Here is a 23,313-nt window from a genome sequence, read left to right as displayed (position 1 = left end):
AGTGAACTTGGTCAGAAACAAAGTGTATTCTCATAAGCTGGCCCCAAACTTGAGTAACACACAGAAATCAAATTATGTTCAAAATTCAGAAGCATAGAAAGATATATTTTTCATTCACTTATTCAGTAAATGTTTATTAAGTGCCTACTGTGTGCCAATGCTGTGCTAGGCACTAGAAATACATGGGTAGACAAGATGGACATGGAATTTCCAATGTAGCAGGACCTCCATTGTTATGTGGAATTCCATTTGGACACAGAATCAGGATCAATGATTTTTATATGACCAAATATGTAAAATCTATGCTTTGAGGCTGTATTAGCTTCTTAGGTCTGCATTAACAAATTACCACAAACTTGTTGTCTTAAGACAATGGAAATTTATTCTCTCACAATTGTAGAGGCTAGGAGTCTGAAATAAAAGTGTTCATTTCCTTTGAAGGCTCTAGGGGAGTGTATTAGTCCGTTCTCATGCTGCTAATAAAGACATACCCGAGACTGGGTAATTTCTAAAGGAAAGAGTTTTAATTGACTCTCAGTTCTGCATGGCTGGGGAGGCCTCAGGAAACTTTCAATACTGGTGGAAGGGGAAGCAAACATGTCCTTCTTCACATGGCAGCAGCAAGGAGAAGTGCCAAGCAAAAGGGGAAAAGCCTGTTATAAAACCATCAGATCTCATGAGAACTGACCATCACAAGAACAGCATGAGGGTAACTGCCCCCGTGATTCAATTACCTCCCACTTGGTCCTTCCCACAACACATGCTGATTATGGGAACTACAGTTCAAAATGAGATTTGGGTGAGAATACAGCCAAACCGTATCAGGGAGAATCCTTCCTTGCCTTTTCCAGCTTCAGGTGGCTCCTGGTGTTTCCTGGCTTGTGGCAGCATCCCTGCAATCTCTGCCTCTGTCTTCACATGGCCTTTTGCCTCTGTCTTCACATGGCCTTGTTAGAAAGACGGCAGTCATTGCACTTAGGGCACACCCTAAACCAGTATGACCTCATCTTAACTAATTATATCTGCAAAAGCCTATTTCCAAATAAGGTCACATTCTGAGGTTCTGGGTGAACATGCATTTTTGAGGGACTGTATTTTACCCAGTCTAACAGTGAGCTCATTGCATTAAAACAATTAAAACTACTTTATAATTACTTTTTTCATGCGATCACCTTAAGTTGAGATAGTAAATGAGTTTTCTATTGTTTTTGGTTTATTTTGATTCAGTCATTCCAATTTCAATTACTCAGCAGGTTGTATAATTCACAAAGAGTCATTATCCAAAGGATAGCCAACTCTCTGGTTTGAGATTCTCTGTATATGGAGTCAAATAAAATCAGCATAGAATATTGTAGAAGAGTTTAGTTTTATATTTTGAAGTACAAGGTATATTCATAATACTTTGCTGAAAGCTTTACAAAAGTGCAATTTTCTTGAAGAATGCATTGTTAAGTCTATCAAAGTACAATAACCTGAAAGGAATTGTTAATGTGTCAATTAAAAGAATCCTGATTACATTCTATGGGCAGTGACTAAGAATTCCTAAAAGCATGATTTTATTATTATTATTTTTTAATCAGTGACAGGAGGCAACATTGTTCCATACATGGGGACAATGGAACATATAAGTGGAAGGTTTTAATCAACATGTAGACCTCTTTCCCCTTTACAATGTAATTTTTTCCCTAATGGTAAAAGACAATATGCTTGAAAAATATTATATCACTTATCTTCCCTTTATATTAAAAAAGTCACAGATGGTGCTTGAATTAAGAAAGTGACATGTCATATATTTATAGCAACTAATATGTGTTGGACAATCCTAAATTCAAATGCTTTCACCAGTTGTTAAGCCATATATTAAGACAGTTTATGGTTTTGGAAATATGGTTGCTGGGGCAATAACAGAGAAATCACTGGGTCCTGATGCATTGGTTCAAGTACTAGCTTTCACGACTGATTGCTGAGTGTTTGGGGATGGCTATATGGTTTAATAGAAAAGCATGTGTTTTGTATTTATACAAAATGCACTGGTTTCAAAATTCAGGTTTTCTACCTGCTTGTCTTCAGAAAAGTACATTTTAAAAGCTTCCTCAACAATTATTTTATTGTCTGTAAATTCTAGAAAATTACTCTTACCTCACGAGATTTAAGGATACAATGAAATAATACAGACAAACCCTCTGACTCAATGGCTGGCAAATAGTAAATATTTCATGCTTCAATATTCTATGCTTCAATTCTTCTTTTCCAAAATGGAGACATAATAGCTACTGTGCAGCACTATAGCCTAGTGCTTAAGAACATGAAATTTGAGTTGAGAAAATCTGGGTTTAAACTCCAGCTATGCCACTACAAAGCGATGTAGCTTTGAGCTAGTTACTGAGTGACTTGATGTTTCAGTTTTGCCTAAGAATTCATCTCTAATCTGCTGTGTGGTTTCAACTTCAGCCTTAGACTGTGAATAGCCAATTAGCTCGTTGCCAATTTCAGTATCACTTCTGCTATTCTTGAATTTGTACATGATCAAGTAAGTTGCCATTCTATCTAGTCAGCATAGTAATATTATGTAAATAAGTGAGGTATGCTTTTAGATGCGTTGCTAGTTTATACGACAGTTTGAACTATTATTTAGGAAATACTCACTTCTTTGCCCTCCCATGTGTATGAAATCTGTTTCTCCTTCCTATCAGTGTTGGGCTTGGCACAATACTTTGCACAATAGGATGTAGGTGTTTGTGATACAGCAAAGGCTTGGAATGTGCTTGTGCAATAGATTTGCCATCTTTCCCCTCTACTATTGCCATGAGAAGAGCTTCCTGTAAGCAGCAGCTGCTCCATCAGCCTTGGGCCCAGAATGCCCACCTGCAGAGTAGACTTGAGCCCAGCCTGCAGTGAGGAGCCGCGTCCAGTTAATCCTACAGCTTGAGTCAGTCATCAGCCTAGACCAGCTGACCTTCAGCAGACCTATAGATATATAAGCAAGAATAAATAGTTGTAGTTTTTAAGCCACTAAATCTTGAAGTGGTTAGTTATGTAGCATAGCTGTCTAATACAGTTTACGGATATGCACTTTTAAATATAAGTAAGCATTTTAGACTTAACTTGAAGTAAAACTTTTCTTTTTTTTTTTTTTGTTTTTGAGACGGAGTTTCGCTCTTGTTGCCCAGGCTGGAGTGCAATGACAAGATTTCGGCTCACCGCAACCTCCGCCTCCCAGGTTCAAGGGATTCTCCTGCCTCAGCCTCCTAGGTTCAAGGGATTCTCCTGCCTCAGCCTCCTAAGTAGCTGGGATCACAGGCACGTGCCACCACGCCCAGCTAACTTTTGTATTTTTAGTAGAGACAGGGTTTCTCCACGTTGGTAAGGCTGGTCTCGAACTCCTAACCTCAGATGATTCACCCTTCTCAGCCTCCCAAAGTGCTGGGATTACAGGCATGAGCCACCGCACCTGACTGTAAAATTTTTCTTAAGACTTTTATATCATAAAACTCTATTATCTAGTTGATGTATAAATGTGCTACAATAATTAACAATGATTATGAAAGCTGTTGATTTTACATACAGAAATAATTTTTTAGAATGTTCAAATATTTCTTTCTTTTTCTTTTTTTTCTTTTTTTTTTTTTGACAAAGTCTTGCTCTGTCATCCAGGCTGGAGTGCAGTGGTGTGACATTGGCTTGCCGCAATCTCCACCTCCTGGATTCAAGCAATTCTCTTGCCTCAGTCTCCTGTGTAGCTGGGATTGCCAACATGCACCACCTCGCCTGGCTAATTTTTGTATTTTTATTAGAGACAGGGTTTCACCATGTTGGCCAGGCTGGTCTCAAACTCCTGACCTAGGTGATCCACCCAGCTTGGCCCCCTAAAATACTGGGATTACAGGCGTGAGCCACGGCACCCGGCTAGAACGTTCAAATATTTCAATAGGGAAATATTTGGATGATTTTAGAAAAATTATATATTCCTCAATACAGCAAGTGCTTAAGAAAGTTAAAACAACAATAGAAATTCAAAGAGTAGAGATTAGATTATATCATATATCATAAGTAATAATGAATATTACTTGCCTTCATCATTTTTATTCTCCATTGCTGGAAGGATGAAGGAGATCTATACCTGGGACATTTCTCAAAATGAGACGAGATGAGAATTTAGAGCTAGGATGGAATTTATGGCTGTGCATGAGTTAAACAGTGAGATGTCTCTGGGCAGAAGTAGAGATATTTCTGATATGAACCAATCTGGGACACCTGTTCATGTGGGATAGAACATTGAGAGGAGTGTTTTTCCTAATAGAGAACTGTTTAAGTTTGAATTACTTAATTCCAGAGAAGTTATCTGGATAAGTGAACACAGTAATATTACAATGACTTGAACTTTGATAAAGATTTCTGGCTGGGCGCAGTGGCTCGTGCCTGTAATCTCTGCACTTTGGGAGGCTGAGGCGGGAGGATCGCTTGAGCCCAGAAGCTCTAGGCCAGCCTGGAAAATATAGCGAGACCTTGTCTCCCCAAAAAATTTAAAACTTTGCCATGGGTGGTGGTGCATGTTTGTAGTCCCAGATACTTGGGAGGCTGAGGTGGAAGGACTGCTTGAGGTGGAAGGACTGCTTGAGCTGGGAAGGCAGAGGTTGCAGTGAACTGTAATCAGGCCACTGTGCTCCAGCTTGGGCAACAGAGTGAGACCCTGTCTCAAAAAAAAAAAAAAAAGATTTCCATAAAATCTCATGAATTTGTTATCATCATTATTATAACTTCATAATCACTGTATCAGGATAATTTGGTTGAAACTGTTTGAAACTAATAGGAACAGAATCTGGCTGTTGAAGCAAAATATTTATTGGAAGGATGTTGGCCAGCTTACAGGCTAATCAGGGCATTCTGGTCCAACTATGGAAGGAGCGCTGGCAGTTCAAGGTGGTGGCAAAGATCTAGGGAGAGGGTTTCCCCAATAATCTTTCCAGGATGCTTGCCTTGAAATGAATGAACTCAAACTTTCTCTGTCTTATTGCTACTTTTCTCAAGACTGAAATTCCAAGAAGTAAGCATTTGAATATCCTATCCAGGAGAGGACAGAGAACCACTGGGGACCATTGGGAAACTCTCATTTCCACTAAAGACATCAGGAACTTACTGCCAGAGAAGGTGGAATGGAAACCGGTCAGCCAAAGAATACCACCTCACTGTTAATTTATTATTATTGTTATGAATATTACTTGCCATCATCTTTATTCTCCATTGCTGGAAGGATGAAGGAGATCTGTACCTGGGACATTTCTCAAAATGAGACGAGATGAGAATTTAGAGCTAGGATGGAATTTATGGCTGTGCATGAGTTAAACAGTGAGATGTCTCTGGGCAGAAGTAGAGATATTTCTGATATGAACCAATCTGGGACACCTGTTCATGTGGGATAGAACATTGAGAGGAGCATTTTTCCTAATAGAGAATGGCTTGTCAATTTACAAACTTGGGTTTCTCCAAGAGGATTTGATAACTTCCTCCGAAGTCTTTACCAACAGATGAGAAGATTCTCCTTTTTGTCTTGTTGAGTGAGGTCTATTTCACCAAACATTTTAATTATAATAATTTTTCTTTAAAACAATTATATATGGAACACTTCATGAATTTGTGTGTCATCCTTGCGCAGGGGCCATGCTAATCTTCTCTTTATTGTTCCAATTTTAATATATGTGCTGCTGAAGCCAGCACTCACCAAATATTTCGCATTGTTGACAGCCAAGATCTGCATATTAGTATCTTAGTCTTCTCAATACTTTTAAAAAGTCACTTCCATTTTTTGATCTTTGTTATCTACTTAGGAGTTAGTCACTTTGTTCTATGTACTTTGTATATGGCTGCAAATAGGACGGAGGGGTGCTTATGCTTTTGAGATTAATTGGGAGAGGATATAAAACAAATAGTTATGCAAATAATCATAGTTTTGATCAAAATGCCCTGAAGGAGACATGTAGGATGTAATGACAGTGTGTATACAATGAGGGACTAACTTAAACATGGAGGGTCAGGAAGGCTTCCCTCAGGATTAGAGTTTGAGCTGAGACATGAAGGATGAATAGGAGTTAGGTTAAGATGGGTGGGGTGGAGGGAGTAGGGGTTTGGGGCAGAAGCAGGTATTAACCAGAGGTTTCCGGAATGTAGCTCAGCCTACTGCAGAAATCTTAAGACCAGAGTTTCTGGATTGCAGTGAGGGGAAGAGATTGGTGAGAGAGAAGATTCTCCTTTCCTTTCCAATGCTAAGGCCAAGAACTTTTAATATTTGAAGATGTTTCATCTTATCAAATGTGCTAATCTTGACAATCTTTTAGGAAGCAGACGGAAGAAGTAAATAGAAACATTGCAAGGAGGGGACATTGGCTATTTTTGGCCCATGCTCCATGAAAGCATCGGAAAACCACAACTCTGCCTGTCTCATTTGACTTCTGTGTTCCACGTCTTAAGCTGCGTTGACCAATCAGAGAGGCAAACAGTATCTATGTTTGAGTCATCCCCATCCTTTCAAAATCCTTCTGAAGACTGGTCATTTTTTTTCTCTGTTAGGTGCTTGGAAAATTTTCAGAAGAACAATCAGGCAGAGCAGTGAATGCTGTGTGTGCACACATTCCCTCTGTCCTGGTGTTTCCAGTTCAGCGGGCCAATTCTCACTTGTCATATTGAGTCCTTTATTACAACAAAATATTATTTTAAAGCTGCACTAACAGTAATTAGAAGCAATTGAGTTTTATCAACTAACACAAACTGTGGGATTTGGAACTTGGATTTTAGCTGGTATTTTAATGAAGTGTGTGTTAACAACACCAAATCTTCTGTCAGGCAGCAGCTGAGTTGCATATACAGACCTTTGATGGGGGGACCATGTGTTAACGCTCAGAGGCGTCAGGCTCATGTGGGACTCTGCACATCCATACCTCACAGATCTGTCTCCCAGGCCCATTTTTATTTTCTCCTTCTCCTAATGAAAATTCCGATAGTCCTCACATTTGTTCCGATAAAAATTTGGAATTAAAGATGATTATTCCATGTGCACATATTAATAATACATATTTAGACGTGAGTAATGATGACTTAAATTTTCTCTTTGCTCAACTGTCTCATTTCAGCCTAAGGTGTTAAAAGGACACATAGTACAGAGTGTTAGAAGTTATTTAGTGGGAAGCAGGAGGTTAAGGAGGAAGCAAGAATAAAATAAAGAAGGAGAAGGATGCTCTTTAACTTTCAGTTAGCATTTCTAGTGGAATAAATATCTCGAGGAAGTAGGGTATTTCTCTTTTTAAAAGACAACCTTCTAAACCTTGGTCAAAGGCCTTTTCAGTTGAACATTTTCAAAGAATAACCTACAATTTACTAAAGAAGCTTACGCAGCTAAAGCCAAGACCATCATGGCAGAATGGAGCCTTTTAAACTATGAAAGCTATGCTCCTATCAGGACAAAATCTAGACTAGAAAAATATGGATCACAAGCTTTGCAGACAGATTTTGCCTAATCAGCATGCAATTCAAACTAAAATCTAGTACTTTTAACTTTTTATCTGCTCTTCCTATTTTGACCAATGCCAGAAGTAGATGCTATTTGCCTAAAGAAGATAACACAGTGAGGTGGTTTGGCTGTGTTTACACCCAAATCTCATCTTGATTGTAGTTCCTGTAATCCTCACATGTCGTGGGAGGGACCAAGTGGGAAGTGACTGGATCATGTGGGACAGTTTCCCCCATGCTGTTCTCGTGATAGTGAGTGAGGCTTATGAGATCTGATGGTTTCAAAAGCGCCTGGCATTTCCTCTGCTTGCATTCATTCTCTCTCCTCCTGCCCTGTGAAAAGGTGCCTTCTGCCATGATTGTAAGTTTCCTGAGGCCTCCCCAGGCATTCAGAACTGTGAGTTAATTAAGCCTCTTTCCTTTACAGAATACCTGGTCTTGGGCAGTTCTTTATAGCAGCATGAAAATGGACTAATACCGTATTTGGTACTGTGGTAGTGGAGCGCTGCTGTAAGAATACCCAAAAATGTCGAAGCGACTTTGAAGCTGGGTAACAGGCAGAGGTAGGAACAGTTTGAAGGGCTCAGAAGAAGACGGGAAAATGTGGGAAAGTTTGGAACTTTCTAGAGACTTGTTGAATGGCTTTGACCAAAATGCTGATAGTGATATGGACAATGAAGTCCAGGCTGAGGTAGTCTCAGATGGAGATGAGGAATTTGTTGGAACCAGAATAAAGGTGTTCTTGCTATGCTTTGGAAAAAGACTGGCAGCATTTTGCCCCTGCCCTGGAGATCTTTGGAACTTTGAAGTTGAGAGAGATGATTTAGGATATCTGGCAGAAGAACTTTCTAAGGTGCAAAGTTTCAAGAGGAAGCAGAGCATAAAAGTTTGGAACATTTGCAGCTTGAGGATGCAATAGAAATGAAAACCTCATTTTCTGGGGAGAAATTCAAGCAGGCTGCAGAAATTTGCGTAAGTAACAAGGAGCTCAGTGTTAATCACCAAGACCATGGGGAAATGTCTTCAGGGCATGTCAGAGACCTTCACGGAAGCTCCTCCCACCACAGGCCCAGAGGCCTAGGAAGGAAAAATGGTTTTGTGGGCCAGGCCCAGGGTCCCCCTGCTCCGTGCAGCCTCAGGACACGGTGCATCCCAGCTGCATCAGCTCCAGCCTAAAAAAGGGCCAAAGGCTAAAAGGGGCCAAAGTACAGTTCAGGCTATTACTTCAGAGGGTGCAAGCCCAAAGTCTTGGTGACTTACATGTGGTATTGAGCCTCTGGGTGCACAAAAGTCAAGAATTGAGGTTTGGGAATGTCTGCCTAGATTTCAGAGGATGTATGGAAATGCCTGAATGTCCAGGCAAGTTTTCTGCAGGGGTGGAACCCTCATGGAGGACCTCTGCTAAGGCAGTTCAGAAGGAAAATATGGGATTGGAGACCCCACACAGAGTCCCCACTGGGGCTGCCTAGTGGAGCTATGAGAAGAGGGCCACCTTTCTCTAGACCCCAGAAGGGTAGATCCACTGACAGCTTGCATTGTGTGCCTGAAAAAACCTCAGGCACACAATGCCAGCCTGTGAAAGCAGCTTGGAGGGGGGATGCACACTGCAAAGCCACAGGGCAGAGTTGCCCAAGACCATGGGAGTCCACCTCTTGCATCAGTGTGACCTGGATGTGAGACATGGAGTTAAAGGAAATCATTCTGGAGCTTTAAGATTTAATGACTGCCTTGTTGGATTTCAGACTTGCATGGTGCCTGTAGCCCCTTTGTTTTGACCAATTTCTGCCCCTCAGAAAGGGTGTATTTATCCAATGCCTGTAACCCCATTGTATCTTGGAAGGAACTAACTTGTGTTTGATTTTACTGGCTCATATGCAGAAAGGACTTGCCTTGTCTCAGATGAGATTTTGGACGTGGACTTTTGAGTTAATGCTGGAATGAGTTAAGACTTTGGGGGACTGTTTTGAAGGCATGATTGGTTGTGTTTTGAAATGTTAGGACATGATATTTGGGAGGGGCCAGGGGGAATGATATGGTTTGACTGTGTCCCCACCCAAATGTCATTTTGAATTGTAGTTCCCATAATCCCCATGTGTTGTGGGAGGGACACACTGGGAAGTGATTGGCTCATGGGGGTGGTTTCCCTCATTCTGTTCTCATGATTGTGACTGAGGCTCATGAGATCTGATGGTTTTATAAGCATCTGGCATTTCCCCTGCTTGCACTCATTCTCTTTCCTGCTGCCCTTTGAAGAGTTGCCTTCTGCCATGATTGCAAGTTTCCTGAGGCCTCCCCAGCCATGTGGAACTGTGAGTCAATTAAAACTCTTTTCTTTATAAATTACCCAGTCTCAGGTATTTCTTCATAGCAACACAAGATCAGGCTCATACACACAGTTATTCCATTTCTAGTGGGTTTTATCCTGGCAAGAGAAATGGCCCAGGATTTCTTTGATGCCCGTAGAAATCTGCTCCACACCCATGCTTATACAGTCTGGAAGTGTGAGGGTATTAATACCCAGGGGACTACCCTCAACCAACAGGGAATGGGAAGTGGTGGATACATACTTCCCTCTTTCTCCATTTGGGCTATTTCAAACACATTCTATAAGAATTGTCAGGCGGTCCCAAGGAACTAAGAACCCATAACCTATAGTGTTGGCTAGTATAATAATGCATTATAGTGTATACATTTCTTTCTTCCTTGTTCATTCATTCTAATACATCTGATCCCTGATATCATTTTCTTTAGGCTCTGCTTTCAGAGAATGTCAGTTGAGACCAAAAGAGTTCCCAGAAAGCAGACCCTTAGGATGGGATTTCAGAGCTGGATCCTCCACCTGTTAAACTATAGCAAAAACTCCATTGCTGATTTTAAGTGAGTGGTGATAATATAACCCCTAGCATGTTGTAGCACTACAATGACTAAGATACTCATCTATAGTGGATTGAGATAAGGTACAGGCTTGTTTTAGGCTGTGGCATTTGAGTGGTATAGAGGCTATGGGGCTATGGTAACTGTAAGAGTTATCTAGTTGGTTGGCATCTATTAACTCCCTTATAAACCTCAAAAAGATGAAACACTGGGTATGATATGAAAATCAAAAGCTTCTATGGCAATAATTAAAGAGACCCTTATCTCCTTCTGCCATGGAAAATCACATCCAGGATCTAATTGTAAGGGTAACTGAACTGCAAAGAACACCTGAATGCACAGCCTTGATAAGTTTCATATGACAAAGTCAGGGCCCTAAGAGTAAGTAAGTATGATCTTGAGCTCTCATTAGGGAGTATTTAGGCAGTGAAAATCTTAAACCCCTTAGATTCCTCTGAATTCTTCAGTCTGGCAGCATTAGCCTCTGCCCCTCTTACAAGATTATAATTGCTTCCCCTTGCCTGGAGACCTTGCAAAGACCTGATCTGTGGTAAGTGTCCTGCAAGATGTCCTTGGCACTGCTGTGGAATTTCCCTCACTTCCCTTATTGCCTCCAGACTGACAACAAGGGTCAGGTTTTGGTACAGTCCAAAGTAGAGAAATACTCTCCCAACTCTGTGAGGAAAGAGCTTACACACCAAAAGACCTTCCCATTCTTGCTAATGCTCATGGACAGTAACATGACAACATTTGTGGGAATGGATATCTTGTTGGACTAGGGTGGTGGGAGAAGGGGATAGAATCTAAGGCCGACAAGAGGAAAAATGTGTTGAGATTGGAGTACTCACCCATGACTTGGGGTTCACGGTACTGGCAGGGACACCTGGAATTGATTCTAATATGATCCTATAATGGCTCCTTGGCCCTTAGACATGATGGTGAGGTGGGGGAACTGCCTTGGCAGAGTGTTGTGGAAGGGGTCAGAAGACCCAAGAAATGTGGCAGTGTAAGAAAGGGTTGATTCTGCAAGAACAGGTCCTACTGCTTGATTCTGTTTCTTGGCAGGCTGTGGAAGATATTATCTTCCCTGAGGTAGTGTGGAATTCACTGGTGAGAGGGCCTATAGCATCTTTGAGAAGCTCAGTTGTAACTTTATTTGCAGGCTTTGTTGACAATAAAAGATGCTACCATGAAATGGAGCTCCTGGAATTCTAGCTTCCAGGATTCCAGAATGGCAGAAGCCAGATGATAACATTTAATCATCTTAGGCATGGTCATTTATCCTAACAGGCAGTAAGGCCAGAGTGGCTAGCAAGATACTAGAACCCACAGAGGTCTGTGGTGGCAAATAGATCATGGCAGATAAGGCGTTAGATGCTAGGGTGTTGATGAACTTTTAAAATCAAAACTAATTGATAGCTTGTGATCAAAATCCTGATATCGGCCACTAGAATGGGAAATTACAGACCTCACCATTGGACCTTGGACCATGGGCATTTATACTCTGTGAGGACTCTTGGAGACCAGCTAGTTTTCCCTTGGAGAAATCTCATCTGCAGGTTTTTCCTTCAAAAATTGAAAATCTTGAAGGGAGGTGCTTTTCATGGGCTTCAATGGCTTGGATCAACTACAAGATACTTGGAGTGATTCATACAGAGTAGGTTGAAAGTTAACAGCATCAGTGTTATTAGAGTGTTTATTAGAAATGCAGAATCTACATTTTAATAAGATTCTCTAGGTTAGTCAAGATTGAGCAACATTGCCTTAGCGAGCTTAGCTCTATCTAATGGAGAAAGGGAGAGGGAGGTGTGGGGTGGGCAGGCACAGAGAGAGAGAGAGAGAGAGAGAGAGAGAGAGAGAGAGAGAAATTGACTGAGTAGGTGGAAAGGGATATTTGAGCCATCGTAGGGTGTGGAATGTGGGGTGTGAGATGGCACTAAAGAGATACTATAGATGTGGCTCTAGATGATTTTGAATAAGGAATTAAAGTGACTCAGACAGCAAAAGATACTAATAAAAAGCTCACCAATTTACACACAAAAAAGAAAGATATAATGTTTACTATTCTTTGAAAAAAATTTAAAAACCCAATTTAACAAGTAATAAAATGTTGTGTGTGTGTGTGTGTGTGTGTGTGTGTGGTGTTATTTATTATTATTTTTTAAAAATAATTGAGATAGGGTGTCACTGTCGTTTGGGTTGGAGTGCAGTGGCGTGATCACAGGTCACTGTAGCCTTGAACTCTTAGCCTCAATTGATCCTCGCACCTCACCCTCTTGAATATTTGGGACTACAGGCGCAAGCAACCGTGCCCAGCTAATTTTTTGGTATTTTTTGTGGAGACATGGTTTTGCCATGTTTCCCAGGCTGGTCTCAAACTCCTGAGCTCAGGCGATCCACCGCCTTGGCTTCCTAAAGTGCTGGGATTACAGGTGTTAGCCACCACGCCTGGCCTGAGATATCATATTTTAACCTACTAAATAAGCTGAAGTTTAAAAAAAAAGATTCTCATTGTAGTCAAGGGCTTGGTAAGAAACTTCTCCCATTACTGGTGGAACATAAATTATTATTATATACATAGAAGAGTTTTATAGTATTCATTAAGAATCTTAACTGTATTTAGATCTTTTGCCCTTCATATCTAAGAATCTTTCCTAAGGCAATTATCAGAAATGGGAACAAGAATTCTTACGGACAAGTTACTATCATTGATAACTTTTATTGAATTTTTGCTATGTACCAAGCAATGTACTAAACTCTTTACAGGGATTATTTAATTCAATCTTCATGACATTGATGCTCAGAAGGTAATATTAATTTCCTAAATTTACAAAGCTAGCAAGTAGCAAGACACACAGGTCAACATAGTTCTCTTAAAAATGTTAAGAAGATTCTGTTCTACACAAACAATGAAATATTATGCAGCTGTTTGAAATAATATTTATAAAAACTTTGATATAAGATTAAGTTTTAAAAAAGAATGCAAAATAATATATTCTCAAATGTGCGAAAATGCAAAGAAAAAATACAGGCAGGACACATTGCACATTATTAACAGAGTTGTTCCTCGATGATTTTTCTTTATTTTTCATTTTTTGCCAAAGCTTGCATTATTTTTACAAGGAGAAAAACTTTTAAAATGTCAACCAGGTATGATTTGCTTTTTTCTCTTTTTTCTTCTAAAAGCCAGAGATAGATGTCAGTCTAGAGGTTATAAGAGGCGTATATAACTACATAGTTGTGCTGATCAAATTAAGTTGCTTCTGAGGTCAAGGACTTAGATTGAATTTATCACAGATTCCATGGTAGATCCTAATTTATCATGGAGCCATGCATACCACCACCACTCATCAGGGAGATGTGTGGATTATTCAACCTATATCCATTACCATTATTGACCAAACAAACCAAAGCTCATACCCTAAGGATGATAGGTGGATTGTCCAGGATATGAGCTAATTACCTGTTCACGATTATCAAGCATCAAAGGTTATACAGGCTGAGCATCGCTTATCCAAAATATTTAGGACCAGAAGTGTTTTGGGCATCACATATTTTCAGAGTTTGGAATATTTGCATTATACTGATCGAGCATCCCAAATCTGAAAATCCAAAATTTGAAATCCTCCAATCAGCATTTCCCTTGAGTTTCATGTTGGTGATCAAAAAGTTTTGGATTTAGGGGCATTATACGTTTTGGGTTTTTGGATTTGGGATGCTCAACCTGTATTGGTTATATGTATCCTCGTGACTTTAAATTTACCCATGCCAGTCTCTGACCTCATTAATTTTTCACAGTCTTTTAAAAGTCTTCCCTTCTCTCTCGTGTCTTTTTTCCTCTCTCTCTTCTTTCCTTCTCTCCCTCCCTTCTTCCTTCTTCCCTTCTTTTCTTTTCTCCTATTCAACCAGTGAAATTCTCTCATACAAAAGCTTCTACTCACCAAGTTGCATTACTCAGCTGAAACAAACCTTGAGAAAATTCTGTCAGATAAAGTCCCTTTAGAGAAAAAAAAAATCTGACCAAAATGAGGCTTTAGAACAGAAGGATTACCTAAATGTGATGTACTTGATTTCAGCACTATCACAGGGCTGTATTATTTAAGTAGGGTGCTTTTATTTATTTATTTATTTATTTCTGTTCCCAATAAAATTATCATAGCCTTTCATGGAGCACTTCAGAGGCCGTTAACTTCTCCCTCATTTACACACAGCTTCTCTCTCTTTCTGTCGTATTTTGCATCACTTAACCCAGTGGAGTGTTTTCAGACAAAGGCTGCCTAAAAGCTGGGGCCCACATTGTGGCTCTGTGGCATTCATGGGCAGTATTGTTTTTGAAGGCCATCTGCCTGTCATTTGTTTGCTGATTGAGTTAGTGCACCTAATAATATTTTTTTATTGGACTGTGCTAGCCAATGAAAAGGAAATTATACACTCAACAGATGGATCACAAACCTTTCTACCTTAGTGCATCATCTCCTCGAGTTAGTTAAAAGCAGTCATGAAAGCAGATTATAAGCGGAATAATAGCCTTTTTATAAATGGGTTTTGCAGTGGTTACTAGTTGTGGTGCTAAACGTGATGGTATCAGATTTTCCTCTTCTTTGTTGTGTCGGTGTTTCTTGTAGGAACAATCTGAACAATGAGGGATATGGAAGTAAAGAGAATAAAATCGTCTGGTGATTATGATGGCCAAAATGCAGGAAATCATGTTTGTAGGAAGTAGCTGACATCATGTGAGCTGGATAGAACTTGTGTCCATCCGGAGGTAAAGGAGGCATCAGAAAAAAACCACACTTTGTGTCAAAGGTATTTAGCAGTCTCGTTTTGCCTTTAGCTTATAAGGAGAGAAAGTAGGGGCAGCGAAGTCTATCACACATACATACAAAACTCCAAGTATCTTTATTTTACATAGGAAGAACAAGGGTGAAACTGTGAGATTGTCAGTACTAGACATCATGCAAATTAACAGCAAGGCCCAAATATCCTTGACTTGATATTGATTCTCCCTGAGATGTTTGTTCCTTTCTGAAACCAGTAATTTCCTATCCTTGGAAACTCTTCCTGTCCTTGCACCATAGAAATTCACCTCACCTTTAAAGAGGAAGTAAACCTCTCTGAGCAGAATGCCATTAAATACTGAACTATGTGTAAAGTGCATTACAGCAAATCTCTTTTGGAGGTATCATGACATGGAGGATTATTCTATATGTCCCTGAACAATTAAGTTGCACCTCCTACTGGGAACATAAACTACAGTGACAGATTTTTAAGTTTTGCAGGCATAGAATTAGTTTTTGAACACTTGTCATAAGGGAGAAAGCATATATTGTGAAGACCTGGCTTATTCTGCATTAGAAACAAACAGATTCTGCTTTCATGAGTCAAGAGAAACAAAGACAAAAATAAACTAGCAACCATAGTAACTCTTTTGTGAATCACTCTTGTAATTATATGTATATTAATTACTAGCTCATTTTTTTTCTTTGCCATGGTCTTTGGCTCCTTGCCTCATCCGAACTTCAAGCCTCAGATGGACTTTTAGCAATATGGTGACTCTGATTTTGGTATAAGGACACTGATGTGTATTGCTAGGGTGGTGGGGTGGAAGTGATGGCAGTGTAGGTATGGATGGGTGATATGGTTAGGCTTTGTGTCCCCATCCAAATCTCATCTTTAATTATAATCTCCATAATTCCCCTAATTTCCATGTGTCAAGGGAGAGGCCAGGTGGAGGAAATTGAATCATGGGGATAGTTTCCCCCATGCTGTTCTCGTGATAGTGAGTGAGTTCTCACAAGATCTGATGATTTTATAAGAGGCTCTTCCCCTTTTGCTCAGCACTCCTCTTTCCTGCCACCTGTGAAGAAGGTGCCTTGCTTCCTCTTCACCTTCCACTATGATTGTAAGTTTCCTGAGGCCTCTCCAGCCATGCGGATCTGTGAATCAATTAAACCTCTTTCCTTTAATTACCCAGTCTTGGGCAGTTCTTTATAAAAGTGTGAAAACAGACAATGGGGGAAATTCTGGGGTAGATGGGATCACTGGTAGCATGGACAGGAAGACCAGGTGTGGCCAAGAACCTCCCATTATTCAAAATCAGTGGTCTTTGACATATTTTCCAATTGAGGAATATCAATAAAATATTTTAATAGTGCTCTGGCTTTGTTCAGCATTCTGAATTTAGGTTAGTGATTTTCCTAGAGCTTGTCTGATACTGAAGTTCTTAGAGATTTTGTTTCTTCCTTTAGCGATTACTGGGCGTTCTGAGGAGTAACCACTATGATGGGCAACTTGGGAGCTGTGTGTCTCTTTTCCTCAGGAGGAAGGAGTGAGTATCAGGGGGATCAGTCCCTGTGATTCTTGGTCACTATCATTCTCAGGGTTAGAAGAGCTCCAGTTTAGTCAAATGTTTGCCCAGGTGCAGCCTCACTGGGTGAGGTACAACTCCTCAAATTAACTTCAGGAGAGTCCTCCTGTCCTTTACATATCTTCCTGCAACCCACTGATGCTCGAATCCTTGTAACTGGAGATTTATTCTCTAGTCACTTTTGTCTTAGGCTAAAATGCATATTTCTTGGAGTGTTTTCACCTGTAGCCTCATCAGTTCTTTGTGCCTAGATATGAATGACTTTTTGGACACATCCCTGAATTTTATCAGGGGGATGTGTGATTTCGTAAGTATCCTGGAAGCCTTTTAAAAACAGGAAATACCTTTAGGAAGGGGAACAAGCAGTGGGCCAGGAAAGAAAAGGTGCTAAGACTGAGCAGGCAATTTTAAAGCCTGCTCTCCAGTTCTTATGATTTTTAACTCCAATCCAATAACTTTTGAGGGCCTATTGACAAATCAGCCCAGAGGAACATTTTGACCACAATCAGTCAAAATCCTTGACGACTTCTGAATTGGTTATGACTTTCTTTCTTTACGAAATCTGCATCCTGGCCTAATTACACTGGCAGGTGACTCAAATACAGTGTGACCAGAAAGAAAAGCAAATAAAATAAAATCCCTGCCCCTTCTGACTTCTCTCCTTAGGCCCCTGCAGTCCCCTCTGGGCTGCTCTCTGCCACATCCTCTCACAGGCACTTAACAGTCATCTCACTCCACACCATTTCAATAGGACTTATCAAGTTAGGAACCCGCTTCCCTCTGCATCTCACAGCTGGCTCTCCTTTTCAGCTTGATGTTGCAGGGATTTAATTCTGAGCAGGATTTAAATAAAATCAGAATCTGTCTGTGCCAGAGGAGACGTGTTTGCACAGAAATGGAATTCGTCAGCTGGGTCAGTTGCTAGTTAGTCCCATTTCCTTCTCTTGTTGGGACCCAGGGAAATGATATGCTAACCCGCTCCCCCAACCATTCGTGCACTCTCCAGGGTGAGAAGTTGGGGGACAGTGTCACTGGTGGTAGGGAGAAGCAAAGCTTCCCTTTCCCCACAGAATTGGGTCACTAACATGAATGCTTTTGGCCTTAAGACATTTCTAAGACATTTCTACTTTTCAGGCAAAAAGAAGTGTTTCGGGGTTACCTTAAAAATTAACGATAGCACCAGTCTTAGTCAGGGCACATTTGTTGGCAAGGAAGCAAGCCCCACCCAAAAAAGCTCAAGCGAAGGGGGTTTTATTAAAAGAATAGTGGGAACAGTACATTGTAGAAAATGAAGGTAGGGCTCAGGAAAGGTGGAAATCATCAGGCAGTCACTCTCTAGCTCTCTCACTCTACTTTTCTATGCAATGTTGTTTCCAATTTCATCTCTGCAAACTTGCTTCTTTGCAGGTTCCTAATTTCAGTTACCCATAATTTTGTCTTATGCATAATCTTAGCTTTTCTTGCTATACACTCTGGGTCACTCTGACTCTGTCCTTAGCACAGTATCTGGCTCGGTCAGGTAATTAGTACTTACTATATGGCCCTATTGTACAACTTCAGCTAGGACCAATTTCTCCCACTGCTAAAAAGGAAGAGAATCTCTCACACCACTTAAGTTTCTCTTGGTAGGAAGAAGGGAGTCAGCAAAGTACTCTGTATGAACCCAGATCCACGTATGATTGCAAGGACTCTGGTGTACTCAGCCATTTTTTTTTTTTTGAATGTAGTGTTAAAGTCCAAGAACATGGATAATAACCACATTCTTTCAGAAACAAATGACTGGATTTATTTCACTCTTATAACAACCAGGCAGTGGTAAAGTAAACCTCAGCCAAACAAAAGAAAACAAATTTCAATGTCCATAGCGACATAGACATGAAGCTACACTCACTTAACATCAGACCCAAGAAACCTGGTACCTTTTACAATAACAAACTCACTTAAATGCTTTAAGAGAAAGGGCTAAAATAAACATTAATTTAAGTGAATCTATTTTTTTCTCCACAAAAATTGGAGGTACAAAAGTCATAATAAAGTGAAAGTAAAAGGACATTAACAAAAATACAAAGATAATTATGAAAAAGAAGGAATTTCATTGTTTTTGTTAAAGGGTAAAGGCAAAGAGAGAAGAAAAGATCTCTTTTGGCCCAAAGCCATGGAACTTAAGACAAAACCTTTCTTTTGCAGAAAAGGAAATGTTCTTTAACCAGGAAAAATGTCACCCAAATCTGAAGTAAGAGCAGCCCAGCCATGTTTAACTTTGAATTGGGATGTTGACATCAACACCAACGTTCACATGTTAACCCAGTGCCCTTATCAAAATAGAGAAACACTTTATTCACTTTGTTCCTGCTTTTACCTTTGGATTAGCCCCATTCCCTATCTTTGATAAACTTGAATTAAAGAAAAAACATGCAGAAATTTAACAAGAGTTATGAGTACCTTTTACAAAACCAAAATCCATTATATAAATCCTGATCTGGAACCCCTGAAAAGCTTTAGGACCCTAAAACTATTCCAATAGCATCTGTATGTTATACTTTAAACACTAAAAGGTCTATGAAGTTATTGCTGGATTAAAAACAAATGTTCAAAACAGCTCTCAGCTTATAATATGGGTGTCAACAATTGATAAAATAAATATACAAACCAGTCTACCCAGGAAATAGAATATGAGCCAAATATACTAAATATTAAGAAATACATCTTCTGAATCTATGAGCGTGTTTAAAGGGCAAGTTTAAAATGTTTTTAATTTTTTAAGTCCCACAAAAGTGAGTAGTGCTGTAATAAAACCTAAAATCATTGATGTTTTAAGAAATGAGGTGTTGCTGCTAAGTTAGCATAGATTTCAAGTTGAATCAAGACAATATGCTTTCTTCAGCTGCGTGCATGTGACTTGTGACATTCCTGTTAATTCTTTTTTGGCTTTCCTTTAGAAGTTTTTAGAAGATAGCTGGCTGTGGCCTAAGTCAGTTCATCCAGCCATGCAAAAAAGGCCAGGTGTTCTAGAATGCATCCAGTGTGGCAAAAGTTCCTAGGTTTATTGTTCAATAAATATCATTGCATGAATAAGCAGATGCTAAATAATAGACCCTTTAGTATTTTAAACCAATTAGCTCTGTTTGCTGTACAAATCTTACTAATTTTCAAAAGTCTTTCTGTGCAAATGACAGTTTATTCTTTACATTTCATATAAGAAAGAATGTGTTCAGGTGGCCTGACAAAAACATGAAGGGATACTGCAGGAAAAAAGTTTTGATTTCTGGATTTAGCTTTACACAACTTCTCTAACACACCGTTACCCTCCAGCAAATAAGTAGAAAAACCCCCATTCATGAACACAAAACGTCACGAATGTGATTCGGCATTAGGCAGCTTAAACATGAATTCAGATTCTCTCCCACTCCCACCATTTCATTGCCTTATAGGGGATGCAAAAGTTCTTTGGTAAAGCCAGTTGGCTATTTTCAAGCTTGTGTGATCTAACAGGAGAGCTCCAAGTTATTAGTCAGGAACTGAGTACATCAGTCATTCTTTTTGAGACTGTGTGTTATTTCACATATTGGCACCTCAGTGTCCTTTAGGTGCAAAATGGAACTGACAACTGTACTTGCCTTATCTCTATCAGATGGAGAGGAGAAGTAAAGCCAACTCATCAACAATGTTCAATTCAAGATCTATTTCTGTGTACACTCAGATGACAGTGCTTATGTTCTGCATCCACCTCTGCTTTGACACTTGCATGTTTGGCCTCAGCTTGGAAGGAGAAGAAAATGTAAATTGGGGCCAGTAGCATTGTGTGCAGCTGGTTTGCCATTGCTGAAGACCTTTTGCACCTTTCTGATTACTTTCTGAAACTTGCGACACATTAACCCCTTCAGAAGATAGTAAGGGCTTGCCCTGCAAATGCCAAAACAGTGTCCTCTCTAGTGCACACATCCGTGCATGCTTTTGGGTTTTTTGTTCTCTCTGCAGAGGAAACTGTTCTACTCAAGCCCTGCCTCGAATTGGGCTCCAAAGTGAAAGAGGCTTAGCTGCTTAACACATCTCTAGCCATGTTGATGACTAGAGCATCCAAATGAGGAGAGAGTAACAGTGAGGAAAAGTATCAGGAATCAATGATACAAAGACAACAGAAGCCCCAAAGCCTTCGAATGGATACCTCTTTGGCTTAGCGGAGCAGAGAGTCAGCCTGGAGCTGGTCCTACCCAAAAACAAACTCTCAGTGATTCCTAAAAGTGAACATGTGGGACACAAATTCATCCATGTTTTCAGTTAGTGCAGCCAGAGCCTTGGAAGTCGGGCAATAGGCAGCAACAGATGGAGGGGTTTCTGTGGCAGCCAGCCTTTATTTACGTATGAAGGCTCCCTCTTGTGTGAGGGTCGACTAGTCATCTCCACTTAAACAATCCCTTTGCAGTGAATGGTTGTACTACACATAACACCTCCTTTGTCTGTGAGCCTCCAAAAAGCGATCTGCCTGTCTGCCCTCTGCCTGTGCATTTTTGTGGTGACGATCGACACAATTCCTTGCTCCAGAGACACCCCAAATTGGTTGAAAGGGTAGCCTTTATTCATTGAAAACTAGATTTTCTTGGGTAATTGAAAACTAAAGGAAGTCAGGGTGAATTGTTTTAGCTTCTACCAATGAATTTCCTCTATTTATGACTTTAGAAGGTTACAGATTTCACCCTTATGATTTTAGAAAGCTACAGTAAGAAAATGAAAAGGAAAAAACAGGAAGGATGAAAGAAGAGAAAAAATCGAGTTTGGGTAAACCTCAAAAATTCTTTAGGTGTGCTTTTTTTTTTTTTTTTTGCATCTGAATTGAACACTCTCCTAGCGTTTCTTGTTTCACTTTTGTATGAATATCTCTTCAAACCTCTTTGTCTCTTCACATGGATCTCAGGCAGGATCTAGATGCACATGGACCTGCCGGGGCCTGAAAATGTTTCTGCCATATTGGGGTGGGGCAGGCCACAGGTTGAGGTAGAGGTGATACCACCCAATACCAGTTATGCCCGTCTACCACTGTGTCATCTCCTGCTCCCTTAAGGGTCCTCCCCTCAAAGGTATCCCATACCCAGAACACCGTACAGAGACATGTCACCCCTTGTGGAGGCTGATTTTATCAGAAGAACTTGGCAATGTGCTTGAATTTGATATTCCAAAGAGAATGACAAAGAAGAAGGACCTATTATCTATCTATTGGAACTGACATCTTTCTGTGATTAAATGAGATAATCCACTCAACAACCTAATATAAGAGATGTTTTTCTCTCTATTTTTTTTTCACAGAGGAGGAAACAAAGGCTCAGAAGTTTAAGTGCCTTGCTCCTAGCTGTAGATATGTAAATACCAAATGTCCCTTAGGATCCCAAGTCTGCCCTTTTCATTGTAAATTATTTTTTAAACAAATGGGCCATGAACAATAAACAAGTGAATAAATTCATAAACAATTACATTTAATTTAGTAGTTCGTGCATTTTCTGCTTTCTTTTTATATTAAGTGAACCCAAAATTATCAATTAAAAGGGAAAGGACAAAAATCTTACTGTGTTTTCTTCATCCTTTATTGAAGAATAATTTACATGCAATACCATTTAGTGATTTTAAGTATACAGTTTGATGTATTTTGACACTTGTGTATAGTTAGGTAGCCATCACTTTAATCAAGATGTAAAACATTTCTATCTCTCTAAAACATTTCCTCATGCTCCTTTGCTGCTGGTCCCCTCCCCTGGCCCCAGCTCAGTCAATCACTTTCTTGCATTCTATTGCTTTGGTTTCATCACAATCATTTTCAGTTTCTCAAAGGCCTCAGGATCTTTGCACATGCTGTGCTTTCTATCAAGAAGATCCTCCTTCTCATGCCTCATCCTTTCTTTCCCTAGCTAATGTCTTCTCGTCTTTATATCTTAGCTTAAATGCCACTTCTTCAGAGGAGTTTTCTTGGTTCTCTCTCCTCACCATATCCAAAATAAAAGATACCTTTCACTGTTTTCATTTATAGCACTTATTTTTTTTCCTCCACATCATATATGACAATGTCTATATCATGGAGGTATTTATTTAATTACTATTCATCTCCCTGACTATACTTTTAAGTTCCATGAATGCAGAAAAAAAATCTACTTTGCTAATAATTATATTCTCATTTCATCACTCATCATCACTTCACTCATACATCACCTATTTTCTTGGAATACGGTGGAATGCACATATTTTAAAAATGAATTAATTGAATGAATGATTTTATCTGTATAAAAATTTTGTCGTCTTTCACCAATGAGAAATCCACTTCCTGGTAACCTTTAGCTGTTTATGTGAGTTCTGTGTACTTTGAATATAGAGTGCCTGAAACGCATCTCACAGTTCAAATGTTCTGCGGTGCAGGTCACCTGTGATTTTTAACCAACACAACTGAAAAGGAAAATCATGCTATTAGCACATATGGACTGCAGGTTAATAAGAAGTAACTACAAATGCCAAGCAATTAAGCAGGAAGGTTAGAGATAGGCAAAATATGAAAGCTAGGACTGCCACCTTGATTTTGCTTGCCCAAGGCA

At 39.8% G+C, this 23,313-nt stretch overlaps 1 non-coding gene across 1 annotated transcript; it reads right to left on the bottom strand.

Moving 5' to 3' along the window:
* Window positions 1-5,608: 5,608 nt before the first annotated feature.
* Window positions 5,609-5,715, bottom strand: LOC115934539 (U6 spliceosomal RNA). The gene has a single exon (XR_004070309.2). It is a non-coding gene; the product is annotated as a U6 spliceosomal RNA (small nuclear RNA).
* Between the last annotated feature and the right edge of the window lie 17,598 nt (window positions 5,716-23,313).

Source organism: Gorilla gorilla, chromosome 3, assembly GCF_029281585.2.
Source record: "Gorilla gorilla gorilla isolate KB3781 chromosome 3, NHGRI_mGorGor1-v2.1_pri, whole genome shotgun sequence".
In the NCBI taxonomy this organism is placed as follows: Eukaryota; Metazoa; Chordata; class Mammalia; order Primates; family Hominidae; genus Gorilla; species Gorilla gorilla.
Note: the sequence above shows the minus strand (reverse complement) of the source record. Positions and strands in the feature narration are given on the sequence as shown.